This window comes from Callorhinus ursinus, unplaced genomic scaffold, assembly GCF_003265705.2.
Source record: "Callorhinus ursinus isolate GAN/ISIS: 27379988/994484 unplaced genomic scaffold, GSC_fseal_2.0 scaffold93, whole genome shotgun sequence".
NCBI lineage: Eukaryota > Metazoa > Chordata > Mammalia > Carnivora > Otariidae > Callorhinus > Callorhinus ursinus.
Window position 1 is genome coordinate 1,680,074 of NW_027397155.1, and position 22,535 is coordinate 1,702,608.

Consider the following 22,535-nt stretch of genomic DNA (forward strand, 5'->3'; position numbering starts at 1 on the left):
TGGGTCTTCCTATGGGGAAACCATCAGGGTGAGACACAAATTACAGAAGGGTGGGAAGATGGCCCCAGTGAGGGCAAGGAACTCGTGTTGACTTGTGGAAGAAGCTGAATGAACCATGCCCCCCCTCCTCAGCCATGATCTCTTTTGATTATCACTTGCAAGTCTTTACATTTGCAAATTTTCAGGCTCATAGTTCCAGTTTTTAGAGCTAAAAGAATATCACTGACTGTCATGATTAATAAAACCTTGTATTTCCCAGGTATTACTTTTTAGCAAGACTATTTTTCTTTACTATGTGTCTATTAAAATACATTCATCTTCATTTCAAAGCAGTTTAAAGCTTTGCTGAGTAATTCAAGGACACTTAATCAATTAGTCAATGATTGGAAAGTTAGTTTGGCTCCAATCACTAATAGTATGTTTTACACCATCAGTGTCCCTCGTTCTCAGACTTTCAGACTCAGACTGAATAGTACAACCAGCTTTCCTGGGTTTCCAGCTTACAGACAGCAGACTGTAGGACTTCTCAGCTTCCATAATCACGTGAGCCAATTCCTATAATATCTATCTATCTATTTATCTTTCTATCTGCTTGTCTGTCTGTCATCTCTCTGTGTGTCTCCTCGTTCTCTGGAGAACCCTAATACCTATAATACTATGTCTATAGTTCATATACAAACATTTTAAAGATTTTTTTTTAAAGATTTTATTTATTTATTTGACAGAGAGAGACACAGCCAGAGAGGAAACAAAGGCAGGGGGAGTGGGAGAGGGAGAAGCAGGCTTCCCGTGGAGCAGGGAGCCCGACGTGGGGCTCGATCCCAGGACCCCGGGATCATGACCTGAGCCGAAGGCAGACGTTTAACCATCTGAGCCACCTAGGCGCCCTGCATATACAAACATTTTAAAATATAATTTTCTTTTCTTTGGTTTCAGGAAGAAATTAAGTGTATTATGTTCGACTAGGTAAATTCAAATCTCGTATTCAATCTGAGTAAACATAACATTTTATTTTTCTAGGACGTTTATTCTGTCACAGAATTCACCACCCCATACAATTAAATTTTTAAAAACTCTGACCCTTGTTTTCGTAGGGCATGTATTCTCCTTCTGCCTAGAATGATCTTCATACTCTACGCCATTTAAGAAAGTCAGCTTTTAAAACTGAATCGAACCATTTCCTCTGTACATGTTTCCCTGACCCTCCTCCCTCTACTGCTACCATTCTGAAGTGAAATATTCCATCCTCTGAACAATTTCTGGATATATATACACAATTTATTTATTTATTTATTTATTAAGATTTTATTTATCTATTTGACATAGAGAGACCCAGCGAGAGAGGGAACACAAGCAGGGGGAGTGGGAGAGGGAGAAGCAGGCTTCCCACGGAGCAGGGAGCCCGATGCGGGGCTCAATCCCAGGACCCCAGCATCATGACCCGAGCTGAAAGCAGACGCCCAATGACTGAGGCACCCAGGCACCCCTGGATATATATACATAATTTAATATATAAAATACATATTTTATATCAAAATAAATATATAAATTATAATATATGTCTTATTTTTACCATACTGCTTTACAGTTTTTATGTCTCAGTGATTATTCATGGGGATATATTATATCATTTTCACTTGTACATCCACAGCACCTATTGTAGTAAGTGTTCTCAGCACATAATTGATAAATTTTGTTTAATTGAAATATGTGTGGGCATGGACTGATTGGAATGTATTTATTTAAATAAACACATATTAAATAAGATAGAGTGTAAGATCATGGTGAATCAGGTATGAAAACTTTCTTAGGCTTTTAAAGTTTAGGGTAGAACAAAAGGCATAATGTTTTTATTCGTGGAGGGTTTTTAAAAATTGTCTGAGGTGTGAGGAATTTCTAGGAATTTTTTGTTTCCTTTTCTTCTTGATCTCATTTCTTCTGGTACTTTTCCTATCAAACTTGAGGATTTCTGAAATGTAGAGCATGCCCTCTACATGTTTAATTAAGAAAAAGTTTTATATAAGATTGTTTCCCAAACTTGAGTAAAATATAGACCTCCCTTAAAATGAAAACATTTCCATGGATTTCTAGTGTTAGTTTAACTTATTTTTATTACGATGTTACATAAATATGTGTAAGGATAAGACTGGGTATAAATTCACTAGCTCTTTTAGAACTAAACAAATCAAAATACATTTATAGATTAGATACATAGGACTTATTTAATTAGAATTAGAATATTAATTAAATGTGATAGATGAGGTGCACCTGGGTGGCTCAGTCAGTTACACATCCGACTCTTGATTTTCTCTCAGGTCATGATCTCACGGTCATGGGATCAAGCCCCACACTGGGCTCTGCGCTGAGCCTGGAGTCTGCTTCAGATTCTCTCTCCCTCTGCCTATTCCTGCCCTTCTGCTCCTCCCTGCTCTCTTGTGAGCTCTCTTTCCCTCTAAAACTAAATAAATAAAATCTTAAAAAAAATAAATGTGATAGATGGTATCACTGAAATTTAAATACCAGTTTTGAATTTAATAGTACAAACATGCATTGGCTTGTTTTATGCTTTGCTTTTGTGTGTACTTGATTTTGTTCTTTTGAAATGGCCAGGCTATTCTTTGGTTATTTTTCACGATCACAATCATTTTAATTTCATTTTTAGTAGAAACATTTTTGTCACTACCAAAACATTTTAATTTTTTATTATTTTTTTTAAGATTTTATTTATTTATTTGACAGAGAGAGACACAGCCAGAGAGGGAACACAAGAAGGGGGAGTGGGAGAGGGAGAAGCAGGCTTCCTGCAGAGCAGGGAGCCTGTTGCGGGGCTTGATCCCAGGACCCTGGGATCATGACCTGAGCCAAGGCAGCCGCTTTAATGACTGAGCCACTCGGGCGGCCCCAAAACATTATTTTAGTAGGCCAGTTTGATTAATGGTGCATTATAAAATACAATATTGAAAAATTTAAAGGACCATTTAATAAAAGTTCCTTCACTCTATATTTACTACCATACATACTGCAAGTGAACTCGTGCAAGTTAGTAGGTGCGAACAAGTGACCCTCCCAGCGTATTTGCTTGCAACCAGAACTGACTGTTCTACCAGCTCAGTAGAAGTTCACCATGAATTACTAACATGTTGTTATGACAACTTTCAGCCATCACATAGCACCAAACTGATAGAAACCCCAAAGTAAACCCGGGCACTAGAGTTAGTGTCAGAATTGATGTTTAATTTGGTTCTCTAGATGTTTCATTTATTTGTATGTTTGATCTCCCAGATGTCGTGGGACTTCACTGCTACATCTGGAAAATGTCTAGGAAACTTTCCTCCTTGGGTACTGCATTCATCAGAACATTTTCTCACTCTTGGTCATTGTTGCAGGTAACACACTGTATGCTCAAGAATTCATGTTATTTCTTGTTTTGGGAAAAGGAGAAGTGGCATAGTAACATTTGGTATCTAAGTACTTTCTACTCAAAATAGAGATATTGCTGGGACTCTTTGTAATTAGACCAGCTTTTCCTTTGTTGACCAAAAAGTTCTGTCTCCATTCAGTCCTATAGGAGTTTTGATTCACAATCTTATAATCCTTGGCTGTCTCTGTGGTTGTATTCCTAACATTATATGCATGTAATTAATTGTAATTAAAGGTAGAAAGTTGTAATCACTGTAAGAGATTTTTTTAAGATTTTATTTATTTAGAGAGAGGGTGAGCATGTGAGTTGGGGGGAGGGGCAGAGGGTGAGGGAGAGAGAGAATCTTAGTTCTAAAAACTTTCCCCAGTATTCCATAAATTATGAGGTTTTCCAGCTTAGCTAATAAGAAGACCTTTCTAGCCCTGTGTGATCTCCAGATACTATTTCCTCTAGAACATTTCCTTTTCCAGCCTTAGTTTCCTCACACATTTGTGAGAGTATGTTGCTGAACACTAAAGGGGGTAGCTTCTGCATATCTCTTATGTTCTCTTTCTCTGGGAAGCTGTTTCCTTTATAGTGCTCTATCCTGTGAACTCTGGCTGCCTGGGTGTCCCCAGACCCCTATCTCTGACTTCCCAGTTCAGATAAGTGTGCTGGGTCCTCTCTGGTTTTCCAATCCCTGAGCCATGTCCTGGAAAATCTTGAGGCAGTTTTAGAGCTTACCTTGATCTCTCAGGGATCATTGTCCTTCATTGCCTGATATCCAATGCCTTGTAAACCATTGTTTTAAATATATTGTCCAGTTTATTGTTGTTTCAGGAAGGAAGGTAAGTCTGATCCCTCTACTCCATTCCAGTTAGAAGTTGAAGTGCCTGAGCTCCTTACGTCCCACGGCTTCTCCATTTTCAACATACAGCTTGCAAGATCTCTGTGCTCATCATCAAGCGATGGAAAGAAAAAGACCATGAAGGATCATGTGTTGGTAATTTTATGAGTCAAGTCTAAAAGTTGTTACTCATGTCTGTGACATTACCCTGACCAGACATGGGTCACATGGTTATATCTGACTGGAAGTCCAGTGGGAAATAGTCAAGCTATAATCTCAGGGAAAAGCAGGAAATGGTTTTGGTGAATGGCTGATTTCTGCCACATTGTACCTTTATGAGTGCCAAATGCCTATATTACTTCCTCCCACATAATAGATGACAGTTATTCCATGTCATTTTCTATTTTCTTTCCTTCCTTTCCAGCTTCCTAATTTCATAACTTCCTTTCCAGATAAACATGTAATGGCTAAATTGTTATTCTCCAAGATTACATTTAAATTCTAACAGATACTCTTTAGCACGAATGCTCTTTGAACAATCTAATCAAGGATATAAATAAATATATATATAATTATAAATAAATAAAACTATTTTTCTAACACTAGAAGTACCTATCACTATCCACTTGGGAGGATGGCCTGTATACTTTCCAGGCATATCTTACACGTTGCTGAGAAAGAGCAATTAGATATCCAAACTAGCACCACAGAGGGCTGAAAACTATTTAAAAAAAAATGACAGGGGAAAAGATTTTATTATGTATATATTTATGTATGTACGTATGTATGTATGTATGTATTTATATATTACTAGGCAAAGAACTTCATTAACTTTGTTTCAAACTTTATTCCCCTGGGGCACCTGGGTGGCTCAGTTGCCTAAGTGTTTGCCTTTAGCTCAGGTCATGACCCCAGAGTCCTGGGATTGAGGCCCACATCGGGGTCCCTGCTCAGTGGGGAGCCTGCTTCTTCCTCTCCCTCTGCCTGCCGCTCACTCTGCTTATGCTCTCTCTCTGTCAAATAAATAAATAAAATATTTAAAACAAAAGAAAACAAAAAATAAGCCTTTACTCCCAGGTTTCTTGAGCTTAATTACCTGAAAAGAATTAATTGCATATAAGCCAAAACTAGAAAGAGCTACAGTGTCCAAGGGACTAGGGCTTAAAAATATTAGAGATTTAAATTTTATCAGATCCATGAACAAAATTTTTTTTTTTAAGATTTATTTATTTGACAGAGAGAGACACAGTGAGAGGGGGAATACAAACAGGGGGAGTGGGAGAGGGAGAAGCAGACTTCCCGCTGAGCAGGGAACCCAATGCGGGGCTCGATCCCAGGACCCTGAGATCATGACCTGAGCCGAAGGCAGACGCTTAACAACTGAGCTACCCAGGCGCCCCCATGAACAAAATTTTAAAAATCAATCATACTATAAAATAGCAACTCCCAGTAACTTCTTCAAGTTTTATCTTCTTCGGAAGTTGACTCAATTCAATTTGCTCCATTCTTGGAAGCTTCATCAAAATTCTCCACAAGGTCTGGAACTTCATCCTCCTTCTCCTCCTCTCTGGGAGCAAGTGGTGCTTTTCCAAACAATCCATAGATTGTTTGGGCAGAGCCTCAGCCAGTGTTCTTAAACTAGCCAAATTGTCTGTGCCAAGTTGGTTGAAGACACTGGGTAGCGTTTATTAGCTGCTCTGTCTCAGCATGGCCTGGAATGGTGAAACCCTTCCTGCCAGGGATGGCCCAAACTTTAGGGTTGTGAGAGTGGATCCTGTTCCTTGGTTTGGGAATGTATTCACTTCTTCAATACCAAGAGATACTGTTTACCCTTAACTTCTTTAGGAAGAACTGAACTTTTTTATCATCTGCTGTAGCCAGTCTATGAACCAACTTTTTTGGGTGAGTGGTTCCTTTCCCACCACGGCGCACCTGTGCTTGCAGTTTGGCGAGTTTCTTCTGGTTCATGATAGCGCCTTTCATTTTGTTGGAGTGGAAATGGGACTAGTCCCCAGACCCCTATCTCTGACTTCCCAGTTCAGATAAGTGTGCTGGGTCCTCTCTGGTTTTCCAATCCCTGAGCCATGTCCTGGAAAATCTTGAGGCAGTTTTAGAGCTTACCTTGATCTCTCAGGGATCATTGTCCTTCATTGCCTGATATCCAATGCCTTGTAAACCATTGTTTTAAATATATTGTCCAGTTTATTGTTGTTTCAGGAAGGAAGGTAAGTCTGATCCCTCTACTCCATTCCAGTTAGAAGTTGAAGTGCCTGAGCTCCTTACGTCCCACGGCTTCTCCATTTTCAACATACAGCTTGCAAGATCTCTGACTTCCCAGTTCAGATAAGTGTGCTTATCTGCAGGGGAACTAGGGTTGGCACTCAGGAGGCTTGGGAAGACCAGCTGAGATTAGGTGCACACGCGCAGTGATGCAAGATTGGCAGCTCGACAGTGGAAAATATTTTATTTTTATTTATTTATTTGTTTATTTTTTATTTATTTATTGTGTAAAGGGACTATTTTAATATACCTTTTGCAATTCAAGGCAGATCAAAAGGACAAAAATACCAAGAATAAAAAGACCTAAAAATATAACCAATAAAGTAGGTAATGTAAGTACATATCAAACCATAAACCATCATAATAAAAATTATATCTTCTTTCAAATGTACCTGAAATATTGCAAATATTTTTAAATGCAAGATAGAAAAGCATGAGGATTTAGTAAAGTTTTTAAAGCTATTTATTTACCTAATTGACTATCCTTGATAAATAGTTCCTATTTGAATCTATTTCATCTCAATAGTAATTATCATAGGTAAAAAATGAGAATATATGGGTTTGTTTGATTCCCTTTGCTATAATATTCATCTTGAAATAGAGCCTTTATTTTAGTACACTAGAAATTGAAGCTAACCATATATTACATGTAGCATCATATAAAGGATATTTTTATAGATTTTCTTTGTTGAATATCACTCCAGTTTAAATCTTTAATTAAAAAAAACTTTGAGTCTTTATTAAGATGTGTGAAATGCTTTGATGCTCTTAAGATAAGAAGTGCTAAGTGCTAAGTATAATTAGATATAGCACATTTGCACATGCTAAAAATTATGTTCAAAGACCACATTGATTTTTTTTGTGAAATTTGCATTTTGGATAAACTCCCAAAATATATGAAAGATAATTCATATAGTTCAAGAAGACTATTTTTATTACCCCCTATTTCACTTAGGAAAAAAAAAAACCCACAGATGTTTTATTATCTTTTGAAAACGGAAATGATATTTTCTTAACATGCCATTTCCTGTGATATATCACTTCATACATATGGGGTTAAAAATAGGAAAATCTCATTAACTGTAGTGATGTTATAACTAAAAAGCTCTATTTGGGTTCAAAACTGATAATTTGCTGAGTGTTATCTTAAATACGCTTTTAAGGGACAATGGATGATGACCGGAAGAAATAATGTTTGAAACAAAGGAAATCCCCATTGTGTAAACAATTAGAATTAAGAAATTAAGGTACCTGTATGATATTGTTGTAACTGTATTTATATATCTACACATAAATACATTCCAGAGAAATAAACATAGACATAAGTAACAAAATACAATGCAGTAAGATGTTGGCTGGTGAAATTATGAATGATTTAGTTTTTCTACCTTCTATATTTTCCACACTTCTTGAAAATGTACTTGTGTGAATGTATAATTTAAAAACATTTAAAATAATCCTTATTTGTCTCAGTGTGGTGAATAAAAGAAAGAAAATAAATTATTTCTTTTTAGTGACTACATTTTGCTCCTTCATAAAGTGGACAATAATACATGTATAGTACAGATTGGTGAGAAGAAGTTCAGAAAATTATTGCTAATAAGCAATGATTATATAGTTTTTGAAAATTTATTTATTTATTTGAGAGAGAGTATGCATGGGTAGAGGGAGATGGAGGGAGAGAATCCTCAATCAGATTCCCCACTGAGTGCAGAGCCCCATATAGGGCTCGACACCCAGCTGGGTGTGGGGCTGGTTGTGGGGCTCGACTCGGGGCTGGATCCCAGGACCTTGAGATCATGACCTGAGCTGAAATCAAGAGGCAGAGGCTTAACCAACTGAGCCACCCAGGTGCCCCAAGCAATGATCATATTTTTTAAGCACTTACTCTAAATGTTTATGTGTATTAACTCAGTACTCAGAACAACCTGACAAAGTTGCACTACTTTTATCTCCATTTTATGGGAGAAGAAACTGAGGCACAGAAAGATTAAGTATCCTGCTCTTGGTCACACATCAGATAAATGGCAGAGCCAGAATGAAGCCAGGCAGTTTGGCTCCCAGGCCCACACTCTTTTTTTTTTTTTAATTATTATTATGTTATGTTAATCACCATACATCACATTATTAGTTTTTGATTTGTGTCCCATGATTCATTGTTTGTGTATAACACCCAGTGCTCCATGCAGAATGTGCCCTCTTTAATACCCATCACCAGGCTAACCCATCCTCCCACCTCCCTCCCCTCTAGAACCCTCAGTTTGTTTTTCAGAGTCCATAGTCTCTTATGATTCGTCTCCCCCTCCAATTTCCCCCCTTCATTCTTCCCCTCCTGCTATCTTCTTCTTTTCAGACCCACACTCTTAACCAGCATACTATGCATACACTTAGCAAATATCTACTATGTGCTGATTATGAATCGTTGCTTCATGGTAAGCATGAATATGTCAGACCTGGATGGTTCTGGGCTTAAATCCGATTCAAGTATTTACATGTAGTGTGGCTTTGGTGGAGGAACTTAGCCTCTGAGCCTGAGATGGGGATAATGGTATGATTCACCCATAAAAAAGAATGGGCTTGCATTACATAATGGGGACAGCATGGCAACTCCAAGCCCCATCGTTAAGTGACTTCCCCAAGATCGTACAAACTCAGGTCTGCTTGAAGCAACAGCCGCATAAAGTCACAGACTTTTACAGGGGCTAGAGAATCACTCTAGTTGGCCATGTTCAGTGACGCTTTCTTAGAGGAGGTTGAATTCTTTTGGTCTTTTAGGTTTATAGCCTGGGCAATAAAGTTCTTTTAGCCCTATAATAAAGGTCTTAGAGTAGAGTATTAGTATTTCATCTTATATTAGAATTCCTTTGCTGTGGGCAACAGGAGTACTGAGAAATCATAACTCACCTTTGTATAGTGATCTCTTTAATTTCCTAAATAATTGCTCATTTATCCAATTTGATTTTTATAGCGAGGGAAGTCGGATAATATTCATCACATTTTATTGCTAGAGAATCTGAGGCTCAGAGAGATCCAAGGACAGTGCAAGGTCACACTGCAAGCGAGTTATAGAGCTGAGACTGGACCAAATAATTTGCTTTTTTTAGTGGAATCTGAAGAGCCACGAATGCAAAGTTAAGAGTTCCCACTGACCTCCCTGCTTGTGTGTCCTGGGATTTGCTACATATATATGTTTCCTTCTCTCAGCCAAGATGGCTGTCACTTCTCTGGCTGGGACCCATAATTACAGACTTTTCGGTAATGCCTCTCAGCCCAGTGTCCCAATTCTTGTTTTTCCTAGTTCTGCTAACTTCGCTGTATAATAAATGCCAGGCAGCACTAGCCAATTAGCAAATAGCAGACAATGCACATTGATACATAACTTGCTCTTCCAAGGCCCCTATTTACTGCCAGTGACTTGTGGCCTCACCGTGAACCCTGGTGGCAATAAAGCTACCACTGTGATTAGGGTTAGAATACAGGTAATCTTCTTAGCCTTAGTTGAAACTGTGAAAATCCCTTTCATCTTCAATGATTATTTATTTGGCCCTTTTCTCTGGAGGGCAAGGGGCTGTCTAATCCCCCAGGCTGAGCTTCAGGAGTCTGTATCAGTAGGAAAGAATGTTAGCCTTGCATACCAGGAGCTGGAGGACCAGGCTGTGGATTGTCAGGCCATGACCCTGATGGGGGTGGAGATGGGGCAGCATCAGGAGCTTGCTTCCTGATGGTTATTCTCCAAAGGGAGTGCTTTAAAAAGGGCTCAAGAGAAGCTCCTCACAATGTAAAGTTTTCCTAAGTGGAAGAGAATTAACAAACTCTAAAACCTTTTATTAAACCAAAACAACAATACATAACCTAGAGTAAACTAAGGTACCATGGAGTGACTCCGGAGTAATTAAGCTGGTTGAACTGTTGCCCTCCAGAAGGATCTCCTGTCAGCACAACCAAGAGGTGCTCGTTGGAGATGCACAGATTTTATCCCAGAACAGCTGAGTGTTGGAAGATGTGTTCATTAGGGTCAGATGCCTGGATGGGATTGCCTTGGAGTACCTTAACTTTAATGAGTCGGGCATAAAGGCTTCGTTAAAGAATTATTTCATTGAATGAAGGAAGCAGCAGCAAAAACCACTCAGCAGTCGCTGTCACCAGGAGCTCTAAACTCAGTGGAGGAGGCCCTCTTCCCTCTCTATAGCTGTTGTAAACACTAGTCTCCTGGGTCCTGGAGTTGTGAGTGCCTGTAGCCCGGATCTTCCTGAGCCTTCTGGTACCCAACAACCTAGGAACCTGACACCTTTTTCTTGCCTTGCCTTTTCTCTTCTCTTCTCTTCCCTTCCCTTTTCTTTTTTCTTTTCTTTTCTTTTCTTTTCTCTTCCTTTCTTTTCTTTTCTTATTTATCATGGAATTACCAGCCTCGAGAAGCCCAGCAGACATGTCTGGGAGGCCTCTGATCCTCCTTGTGGCTCTATTCCCTGTAATATAGGCCAGCTTGTGTAACAGTAGGCCTTACCTAGGGCATGTGATCCCAGCTGTCTAGCTAAGTATCTCTGCTCCAAGGGGAACTGGCTGAGGGAGGCCGGCTTCTGATCCAGGTACCCAGCTGCTGACAAAATCTGAGGTCCAAACCCTTATCAACAGAAAGATATTTCCAAACCCCTTTAATGGGTAGACTGGAGTCTAAATGGACCAGAGCCAAGAGGCTTTTTTTTTTTTAAGAACAACAATAAAAACACACTTTCCTTCTTCCTCTTTGCCCACATTTTGTCTTTCCTTTGAGTTCTTCCTAGCCCAAACTTCTGAAATAAAGAGGGCTATTAGATAACTGGGGAGAAAACAGCAAAAACTAGTTATTTTCCCTGCCTCTTAGCTTGCCCCAAAGTGAGTTTAGTTCAACGAAAGGGTCCTCCAGTGTCGATCAAAGCAATTTAAGAATTCCTGCTCCCCAGTGGCCATCTTTTACCTCTTTCACAAAACTCCTAGGTTATTGCTGAGGCTAGGGATTGTCAGAGCTTGCAAATCTATAGGCATCATATAATTCCAGGGCTAAACACTTCCAATGTGGTAGGTTCGGGGTAGGGAGAGCTGGTAAATCTTCTAATAATGTTTAGGAAGCTGCTATGAAATTGTTCACAAAAATCAACAAAGAGAACTTATTGATCAAGATGTATATTTATGTTTTCAGAAGCTGTCACATTTAAAAAAAAGTGGTGGCTAATAAAAAAACTTTCAGTGGAACACTTGGAAAAGCAAGTTGAGCAAGTCTTCCAGAAAGTAAGATAAAGAAACAAAAAGAATGAAACATTTAAAAAAAAAAATCTTAATAATGGTAGTTTAGAATTAGATTAAAGAAAATTCAAGATACTGCAAAAAGATAAAAAAGTTCAAGTTATCAAAGAAATATTACAAAAATGCTGCTGCCAAAATGAAGGGCATGAGATTACTTAGTGACTTCAACAAAGGTGTATTACTGTAAAATTTCAAAATGCTAAGAGTAAATAAAAATAAGTAGTATTTCGGTAAGGTTCCTGCCAGCTATACATATAATCATGCACATATGTTTGCAAGATTGGGATGATGTTGGGGGAATATCACTGGCCACTTGGAGCCCCCAGCCCCCACCGCAGCCTGAGAATGTGTGTTCTGCTTGCCTCTCCTGCTCTCAGAGGCTGCTCCAGGGGCATAGCCTTGAGATAGTTATTATATGGTGTTGAGAACAACTGCACAGTATACCTGACTGAGCCCAGTTAGGGCCTCTTCATATACTCTTAAGATTTGGAGGACAGGTGTGGGGATCCATTTGTCTTGTTGCCACCCAAGACCAGCCTTATACATAAGTTCCCTTTGCTTATTAGAACAGCCACCTACCAACCTGGAGTGGCCTGCCTCTATTACTCTCTTCCTGCCCTCCAAGGATGGAGGCTGGTTTCAGATTACACCTGGGAATCTCCCAGGAGGGTAGTGAAGAGACAGATGATAACGTAGATGTGCTTCGTATATAATTTCATAGTTTGCTTTTTTCCAAATAATATCCAAAACATTACATGGCACTAAATATTTTTTACAAATGTGATATTTAATAGCTATCAAATATTAAATTTTATGGTTATGACATTGTCTTTTTAACCAATTTTCTATTGATTGGTACTCAGGTTGCTACTAAAAATCTTGTGCATAAGTCTTTGAAAGACTGATTATTTTTTAGGATGGATTCTTAAAAGAGGAACAACTGGTTAAAGGGCATTTACTATTTGTTGCATAATTATGCCTATTTTTCAAGACTCTTACTGTATATGGCCAGATTGTCTTTGAGAAGGTCATCAATTTAGAGAAGGTATTCAAAGAGGGTCTGATGGTGTGGGGTAAAGCGACCAGGCCGACCTGGGAGTTAGTGGCAGAGTCAAAAATGGAACACAGCCCTTAAAACTTCTAGTCTAGCCGTCATGGGACCCCCCACCCCCCTTCTCTTTGCTTTCTGTGGGTGCCAGCAGCAATGCTCAAGTAAGTTCCTTGTAGAAAAAAAAAACAAGCAGCTTATTGCATCCAGGGCTCAAAGTGGTTGGCAGTAAGATATGGTCTCACGTGGTTCATATTTTCCATTGTCATTCAAACCTTTACTGTCTGTGCAAGCCAGGACAGTAAATGCAGCCCGGTCTGAAAGAAGACAGACCTCGTCTAGAGCCCATGGGTGTGACGTGGCAGGTACTGTGCCAGGTGCTGGTAAAATATATGATCAGTAGGATAGATTGGAAGGAAATCTCCCAAAATAATTCTGGTAGGACAGAGTAAGGAACAGCATACCTACATGCTGCTGTTACATAGGTGTGCTAGGAAGGAGAAGACCTTGCTGGAAGTCAAGAGGTTTATCATTTAGGATTTGGTTTGGTTGCATAGAACTGAAAACCACTCAGGAGGGGTTAAATAAGACCGAATTTATTTCTCTCAAACATAAAATCAGCTCAGAGGTTGTGAGTAGAGGCGTGCCCTACTGGAAAAAAATATTTCTGAATAAGAGTGATCTCGGAATGGTGACAGGTCTAAGAAGGGGAAACAGAGCCAGGGAGATTTCCTGAGGAAGCAGCCACTTGATGGGATGTCAAGAGGGACTGAAATGGAAAGCACAGGGTGAATGGGAGGGATATGGGAGGGAAGAATCAGCAAACTGGTGTCCAAGTGGAAAAGCAGGACATGGGCAGGAAGGAGACGAGGAGGATATGTAGGTTGGGGAGGACCCTCTCTTTAGGGGAAAGATGATGCCTCCTTTCAGGCACGTGGAGCCTATGGGGACGGCTTCCATCACTGCCCTGCGAGCAGAGCCTGGGCTGCTGGGGGCGGGGGCTCCAGGACAGTGTGGGGACCCTGTCTGACGTTCTAGAGTGTGGGCCTGATAGTACCACCCATGACACGGTGCCATGGTTCCCCTGGGAGGGCAGACATCTCAGCACTGATAAGATCAGTGGAATCAGGATGAGAAAGGTTGGCTGGAAAAAGACGGAAACCTAAAATACTGATTCTGAGCACCTGGTGGAGAGGCCTAGAAAACACTGTTACACAATGATGGCTGGAGCCTCGGATGAGGCTGCTGGCCAAACTGCTCCAAGACCCAATCAGTGTACATTCATTTAAAAAAATTTTTTTTCTTCCTTTGAAATCAATAATGTTCCCTGTAAAAAAATATACAGAAAGGTAGAAAAAATGTAATACAGCAAAGCAGTAACCTCATCATCCAGAGATAATCTCTGATAATAAATAGATAATTTTCCATACTTTCTTTGTGTGTATTTATGCATATACGTAAAATGGAAACTAGATAGATATGCCAAATGGGGTATTATAACATTTTATATTTTTTTCCAGTTTTAAAATATTGTGAAAAATATGATGAACACCTTTCCAAGTCATTCAGTATTTTTCTTTTACCTCATTTTTATAAAGGTTGTATAATGTGCCATTATATATTTATGCCATTATGATATTTAACCTGATACACAGGAAGTTCCCATTTTGTTCTATGATAAGCAACACTGTAATATACATTTGTGAAGTTAAATATGTACAAACCTCTAATGATTTCATTATCATAAATTCATACAAATGACATCATTCGGTCAAAGGTTTTTGATACATATAACCACATTTCCCTCCAACAGCTTTTTCTCAAATTATAGCCCGACCACGATCATATGATCATGTCCATTTCTTTGCATCTTTGTCAATACTGGGTATTTTTAGTATTAAAACATATTTGTCTGTTTGAAAAGTGAAAAATGGTATCTCATTGTTTAATTTTCCTACTTCTATTACTACTGGCTTTTCATTTTTCTTGTGTGGTGGTTTATTTATATCCCTGTCCCTTTAGTTGCATGTTTTAAAATAATTTACAAGAGCTTTTTATATATAAACTATATTCCCTTTTTGCCTGTCTTAAAAGTTGCAAATTTTTCCTCAGTTTGCATTTATCATTTGTCTTGCCTCTGGTAATTTTTAATATATATACATTTAAAATGCTTTTCCTTTTATGATTTCTGCCTTTTGCATAATGCTTAAAAATCCTTTGCCCTCAATAATATTGAATAGAGGGGCGCCCGGGTGGCTCAGTCGGTTAAGTGACTACCTTCAGCTCAGGTCATGATCCCAGGGTCCTGAGATCGAGTTCCGCATTGGGCTGCCTGCTCAGAGGAGAGCCTGCTTCTCCCTCTCCCTCTGCCTACCGCTATGCCTACTTGTGCTCTCTCTCTCTGTTAAATAAATAAAAATCTTTAAAAAACCTACTTAAAAAAATAATATTGAATAGATATTCACCTCTGTGTTCTAACAGAATGGAGTGGAGGAAATGCACTCAGGAATTTGTCCGAGATAGAATCAGAGGACCCAGATGATGGGATGTGTGGGTAATTCAGAGGGAGGAGTCAAGTGTGACTGAGTTTTCAGGCTTGGTAGACTTTGGTGAGGGTGGAACCACTGATCAAAACCAGGAATACAGGAAAAGGAACAAGTCTGTTAGGGTAGATAATGTGTTCATTTTTGCATATGCTGCACTTGACACATCTCCCAGAGAGCCTGGTAGAAATGCCCCAGAGGCCGTTGGAATAGGGTATGGAATTCAGGAGTAAGGTTGAAGTCCCAAACACAGAGCTAGAAGTCACCAGCAGACGTTTGATAGTTTAACAACATTTGCTTTCCAGTGCATATCCTGGGCCAAACACAAGGCGAGGCACATCACTGCCTAATTTCAATACAGGTGTCCTAAAAACTGTAGGAGGTGGAAATGATTATCCTCATTTTACACCTGAAGAGACAGGTTTACAAAAAGCTACATTTCTTTATGGAAGTCCTACAGCTGGTTGATGGTGAAGCTCAAATGTGAAAGCAAGGCAAGTGGGCCTGATTGTAGAGTTGAATCCATAGCCTTGTTTGCTCCGTTGCCACAGACGTGGATGAGCTCAGGCAGGGAAAGGCAGGACCCCACAGATGGAGACTAGCACACTTGAGTGGTGGGCAGCAGAGAAAGGAAAGAGCCAGTGAAGGGATCTGGGAAGGGGGCAGAAGGGGGAGGTAGAAGGCCATGTGTGTACCTGCTGACCAACACTCTAACCAAAGTGCAAACATGTTGATGGTAGGGACATTTTTTTTTTTTAATTCAATTAGCCAACATATAGTACATCATTAGTTTCAGGTGTAGAGTTCAGTAATTCATCAGTTGTGTATAACACCCAGTGCTTATCACATCACGTGCCCTCTTTAATGCCTGTCACCCAGTTACCCCATCCCCCCTACCACCTCCCTTCCAGCAACCCTCAGTTTCTCTCCATAGTTAAGGGTATTTCACTGGGGGCGGGGGGCGCCTGGGTGGCTCAGTCATTAAGCACCTGCCTTCGGCTCAGGTCATGGTCCCAGGGTCTTGAGGTTGAGTCCCGCATCCAGCTCCCTGCTTAGCGGGAAGCCTGCTTCTCCCTCTCCCACTCCCCCAGCTTATGTTCCCTCTCTTGTTGTCTCTCTCTGTCAAATAAATAAATAAAATCTTAAAAAAAAAAAAGAGTCTCTCATGGTTTGTCTCCCTCTCTGATTTCTTCCCATTCCATTTTCCTTCCCTTCACCTATGATCCTCTGTGCTGTTTCTTATATTCCTCAGATGAGTGAAACCATATGATCATTGTCTTTCTCTGATTGACTTATTTCACTCAGCGTAACACCCTCCAGTTCCATCCACGTCGATGTAAATGGTAAGTTTTCATGGTAGGGACATTCTTGTAGATAAATCCGAGACTCCACTCCTGATCCTGCCCCTCAGAAAAATTCTGTCATGGTGCTTTGCACATAAATATTCTTTGATCGATACTCTGTTGGTAATTTTCTGGAGTTATCCTCTGAGTGAGGCATACCAGTCCCTGTATCCCCACTTGTTATGGGCTGGGGGTTCACTCCTAAGAGATCCTGAGTATTATTAAACTGTAGCCTTCTCCAAGAGCATCAGAAGTAGACTCCTTGTTTTATGTTCTCTACATTTGCTGGATCAGATCACTCCCACAAATGGATAGCATGTCATCCAAATGGAGTGCTGCCTTTTTGCCTGACTTGGTGAGGGAGAATGTCATGTACCCTTTCATGTTTGAAGCATGCATTTTTCTTTTCCTCCTTTATTGGATGTTTCCCTCCATACTTAGGACTTTGTAAAACAGATATAGAATCATCCCTCCCCCCCTTTTTTATAGCCTCGATATCTGGTATAAGAGCAGAAACAAAGCTGGAAAAGTCTGGATCTCGATTTTACTTCATGCTACAGGAGTGTGTAGAGTAGCAAAAGGAGGAATTTAGGAATCATGAGTTACAATTTTCATTCTGTCACTTTGGGCAAATTATTTAAATTCTCTGATCCCCATTTTCCTCGTTACAAAGTGGGGATACCTACAACAATTTGGTTGTGAAGGTTAAATAAGTTAAGATAAAGGGCTTGGTGCATGGTAGGCATTCAATACAAGGAAGCTGAAACTCTGAGTCATATTGAATCATTTCATTCTGCATCCCCAGATGCTTGCCTTTTGGCCATTCCATAGCCCATTTATACTCGTCCATATTGGGTGGGTTAGGAGGAAAATGAATCCCATTGCAGCCCTGTCTGTTGAAAGCAAATTAAATGTGTGCAGCTTTAGCATATAAGTTTAGCTGGTAATAAATCTACTGCTGAAAATGGTTTAGGGCATAATCTGCTTTTCTTGGTCCAAACTAAATGGTGGGTTCAAAAACTCACCTGCAATCAATTTCTGATGATAACCAGTAAATATCCCATTATAGTTTCTCTTTCTGAGTAAAAAATCCAACATCAAAATTCTCATAGACTTAAGTGTATTCATTTCAAGCACTTTCCATACAGAATCCATCTTGACCTCTCTCCAAATAATGTGAAAATGGTTGCCTACTTCCAGATACCTGCTCAGTCCTGAGTTGATACTGGATATAACTCCCATTGCAAGTCAGCACAGGCTTCTGACAAGCTAGTAGGTAACAGGGGGACTCTTTGAAGAGAATGAGAAATTAGCTCAGCCTTAACTTGGCAGAACTATTTATTAAAATGATGACTTAAGAGATTTTTCAAATGTCGCTCTTGGTTGTGGATCTCACTTGAGAGCTCTAAGGCCTCTACTTCAGGAATAAACATTCTTTTGGATAGACCTGGCTTGTTTCTGTGGTTTGGTGTAATTATTAATAGGTCCTCCTTTCACTCTCAAGAGTCCCGGTTTGGATGATAAATTCTATGGTAATCTTTTACAGGCCTTTTTCAGAAGATATACTGCTTGCATTAATCGAAGAAAAATTACCTTACCTTTCCCCAGACAGTCTTTGGTACCCTATCTTGAAGTCATTTAAGTAATTCTTCAGAGCAATCATGAAGAACCACATGAACTAGTGAATAACTCCCTACTGCTCTCTTATTGGTGAAAGCAAATGAGGTAACTTTATATAGACTCACCTAATGCAACAGCCTGGGAGGGAAACATGCGGGCTTCACGTTTATGTTTGCAAAGCAATTTCCAATCGTTTTAATTAGTTTTGCCACTGAATACGTGCAGGAATATGCACCCGTGTTGGATAGCAAGGGAACAGAGACCTAGAGAAAGCTAACTCAGTGCTTTCTGGAATGCCATTCCATGCCTGAATTCTGAGTGCTTTGTGTTTTCATGCAGCTTTTACAACCTTGAGTCACCTCCCTTCCTGTTCTTCGGGAGAGGGTGTACTGTGGTGTAGCAATTTGAGGGTAATAAGATTATCATAGCATCGCCAGAGATGCTTTAATAGTTTCTGCGGAAAATGGGTCTCCATGGTGCAGTGTGGCTGCTGGGAGGAACCCATGGCACAACCCCACCATTCTCTCTGGAGGGAAGGAGAGTTGGCTTGTCAGGATAAAGCCAGGCATCCTTCTGGATAGTCCCAAGGTATCCAAGGCAGATGGATTCTCAGGTCGGGACAGATGGGTTCCTATGGAGTCTCATAATCTGGGGGTAGAGGGAGGATAGGAGGCAAGGATGTTTGACCTGTTGGCTAATGTCTTTTTCATGTAAAGCTACTCTAGCCTGAATAGAGTTGATATTCTGTCCTCAACTTTCTGGCTCCCTGCTTGCAGCCTAGATCTGAGGGAAGAAAAGTTCAAAGCAAAGGAAGGGGGCACAGAAAGTTTTGCCATCCAAAAAATGTGCTTGGAGAGCTCTTATCTCAGGGGCAAATCTGCAGCTGAGGAGAGAATGCAGCCCTGAAACTGGAAGAGAACCGTGGCATGATGTTTGTTTTGAAATGGCCCTTCCACAGCCTTCTCCTGAATGTCCTAATTGGGTGGGGAGAGCAGATGGAGTGCAGGATAGACAACGCCACAGCTCGGGTAGTGGTGCCATCGTTGGGATGATTAGAATCGGCTGGGGCATCACTTCCGGCACCTGCCGGAAGGTGTCTAAAAGGCCCAGAGTTCTGACATGTGAGTCAGCAGTACACTCCAGAGATCTTGCAACCCAATTCCCTTATTTTACTTGGGGTCTTTTGGGATTTCACGGAGCTGCTAGCCTGGCAAGCTCACCGAGCCGCTTTAGACGAAAAGATTTTAAAAATATCAACCAGGAGTAAATTTTTCCCGCTGTGAAGAATTGTCATGAGACCTAAATGAATGACTCTGGAAACAAATTGCAATACTTCCTGTCTAGCTAGGGAGCTTGCACTTTCTGGTTGCCCACTGCCCCTGACAGGGGGATCCTGCCCCCAGAAGAGGCAGGGAGACTGAAGCTTCAGGTCCTGTTCCTTAATTTTGTTTTTGCTTTTTTTTTTTTTTTTTTGGCTTAAAGACCACTCCCCCCAACACACAACCCCCTCCCTGCCACAATTTTATAAGTTTCTGGTCTCAGGAAACCCAGGTCTTGGTCTGCCTGTTCTACACAATAAATCTCACCATCTGGTGCTCCAACATGCTCCTAATCAGCAGAGGAGAGCAGGTGAGGGTAGGGATGACTCAGCTGGGACAAGGCTGGGAAAACAGGCTGGGGCCTGTGAAGCAGTTGGGTCAGGCATAACAGTGAGGGCTGGCTCACATTATGTCTCAAACTTCTACCCCCTCCTTGTTTCCACCACCAGCTCCTTGCCCAGGTCAAACTTGTCTTCAGATCTACAGAGCCAGGATTTTAGATCTGGCGAGGGTCTTTGCCCTTACTGCTCATTTTTCAAGCTCTAAGAAAGGCCTAGGACCTCTCAGGTCTGTGAACTCTCCTTCCTGAAAAATGAAGCCAGAGTGTTTGCCAATACTTTAAGCAGATAGAATACTTGGTTCAGTCGTTAGGTATAATCTGCCTGGTATGTCCCTGCGTGGGTGGAAACCAAAGAAGGATGTCTACCTATCTGAGCATTCAATAAAACACAAACCAGGGCAATTCTGCATACCTTCCCTTTGTGCCCATTGTGAGCAAAGCTTCTGAGTTACCCCCGGAGGGGAAAGAAAGCTGATAAGATATGACGCCGGTCCCCAGTATTTGTATCAGAGAACATGGTGTGAAAAGCTTGTCCCTTATTTGCTCTTAATAACTGCCATTCAGCACCTACTACAGGCTCAGCATCTTAGTATATAGTCTCTACTTATACCAACAACTCTAGAAGGTAGATATCCTTATTTTCATATTGTGGATGTGGAAACTGAGCTCCAGAGAGGTTATGTGATTTATCCAGGGCAGGCAGCTGGGGCATCCCTCTGCTTATGAGGGGCTTGTGGAGGCTGAAGGATAGCATGTGCAGTGTCAGATGAAGACAGAAAGACAGTGGGCCCACCGAACTTCCCCTTCTCTGTTTCACACAAGCCTGTATTGGAATCCCGGTTTTAACACTTTGTGTGGGTTTGGGAAAGCCATTCTCTGTCTTCCTTTCCTCATCTATCAACTGGACAAAATACTTCCTGATACAGTTGGAAAGTTGAAATGAGATAATGGGGACGTTGCTCAGTTCCTGGCACATTCTGGTACAAAATGACTCACTTTGGTACAGGATGCCATCACTTAGATCTGCATGCCACTTCCTCAGAAATTGATGTTTTTACTGAATTGTTCTCTTCTCAGAGAGGCCTTTCTTGGCCACCCTACCTAAAAGGCCAACCCCATTCCAACTCTTCATACCTGTTCCCCTACCTTATTTTATCACCGACTAATACGTTACAAATTGTACTTATTTATTTTTGTTTGTCTTGTCTGCCCCTACCCACAGGAAGGTAAAGTTTTTGAGACCAGGAATCTTTGTGTTATTTCTGTATCATCCCAAGCATAAATATATATTGGTTAAAAGAATACATTAAAAAACAAACAAAAAACCCTCTTTGGCTCAGAAAATTGTCTTTTAATTTGGCTTTTTCCTTATTAGTGTTTGATACTGGGTACATTACTTAAAATGTCTAGGCCTCAGTTTCCTTCTTTGTAAAATGGGAAGAATAATGGTATCAATTTTAATACTGCTAGGGTAATAAAGTGGTATGTATAAAAACTGGCACATAGCAAGTGCTGGATAAATACTTGCTTTTTTTTTTTTTAAAGATTTTATTTATTTATTTGTCGGAGAGAGAAAGAGAGAGAGAGAGAGCGAGCACACAAACAGAGGGAGCAGCAGGCAGAGGGAGAAGCAGGCTTCCCGCGGAGCAGGGAGCCGGATGAGGGACTCATCCCAGGACTCTGGGATCATGACCTGAGCCGAAGGCAGATGCTTAATGGACTGAGCCACCCAGGCGTCCCAATACTTGCTATTGTTATCACTTAAAATAATCTGACTAGTTATTGAAATTGTCTTTCGATGTTGCCCAGAGCTTTTAGGATAAGAGAGGAGAAGGCTAAAAGCTGAGGATGCCCTCTGCATTTCAGCCCCATGGTCCCCCTTATTGAATAGGTGTGGAAGTGCTCAGTGTTCTCCCTCCAAAGCAGGTGACAGGTCTGGATTACCATTATCAGGTCACTGAGGAAGAAAGCAAACTAAGGCTTGCCCAAGGTCAAATGACTTGCCCAGGGCCACACACCTCAAAAAACCAGGGCATAAGGGACCCAATCCCCTACCATGCCTCCTGAAATTGTATTGTCAACTGCCTCTCTTCCAAGCTCTCCCTACAGTGAGGGCTGGGGGTTGGGCTGTGAGCTCTGGAGCCCTGGGGTCCCCGGCTTGTCCCTTTCACCTCCCGCAACGCACTGAACTTTTCCACACGCAGTTTTCCCGCACGGAAAATATGGAAAATAAAGCCCACATCTCAAAGCTTTGTGTTCACGATCACAGGCGAGGAGAGTTCTTTGGAAACTGTAAAGTGCTGCACGAATAACCTTTGCAACAAGCATTAAGACGCGAGACCCCCACTTGCCAGTCGCGGGAGACGCTCCCGTCTCCACCCCCTCCAAGGCGGCGCGCGGTCGGGAAAGGAAGGAGGATTAACCCCTGGGCGCCTGTCTGGGCGTTTCTCCAGGCGGCCGGGGAGGAGTTCCGGCGCTCGCCCCCGCCCCGCCGCTCCTCTCCCTGACGCCCGCA

At 41.0% G+C, this 22,535-nt stretch overlaps 1 pseudogene; it reads right to left on the reverse strand.

Moving 5' to 3' along the window:
- Positions 1-5,702: 5,702 nt before the first annotated feature.
- On the reverse strand, positions 5,703-6,230 carry LOC141371756 (transcription factor BTF3 pseudogene; annotated as a pseudogene).
- Positions 6,231-22,535: the final 16,305 nt, after the last annotated feature.